The sequence below is a fragment of the Penaeus monodon genome, chromosome 20, assembly GCF_015228065.2.
Source record: "Penaeus monodon isolate SGIC_2016 chromosome 20, NSTDA_Pmon_1, whole genome shotgun sequence".
NCBI lineage: Eukaryota > Metazoa > Arthropoda > Malacostraca > Decapoda > Penaeidae > Penaeus > Penaeus monodon.
Window position 1 is genome coordinate 46588121 of NC_051405.1, and position 259 is coordinate 46588379.

General features: G+C 37.8%; 1 protein-coding gene across 1 annotated transcript in view; it reads right to left on the minus strand.

Moving 5' to 3' along the window:
* LOC119585886 (UDP-N-acetylglucosamine--peptide N-acetylglucosaminyltransferase 110 kDa subunit-like) overlaps positions 1 to 259 on the minus strand; it is a 62807-nt gene that overhangs the window by 4876 nt on the left and 57672 nt on the right.

Genomic DNA, 259 nt, shown 5'->3' on the forward strand with positions numbered 1-259 from the left:
AGCATAGCATACATATATTATCAGGGGCAAACTTCCAAGGACTCCTACCCTGGCATGTTTCTAATCACCCATTGTGGGGGAGTATTTTTCTTGTTCCTCAACCAAAAAAATAAGGTGGGAGGGAAAGGGAAGGAGGGAATAAGGTGGGATAGGGGGGTGAACAGTAAGTAGGATTTATTTTATTCAAAAATCTTCTTTATTATTTTACCCTTATCTTATTCTAAGGTAATAGACAACAATTCTGAATACCATAAATGGG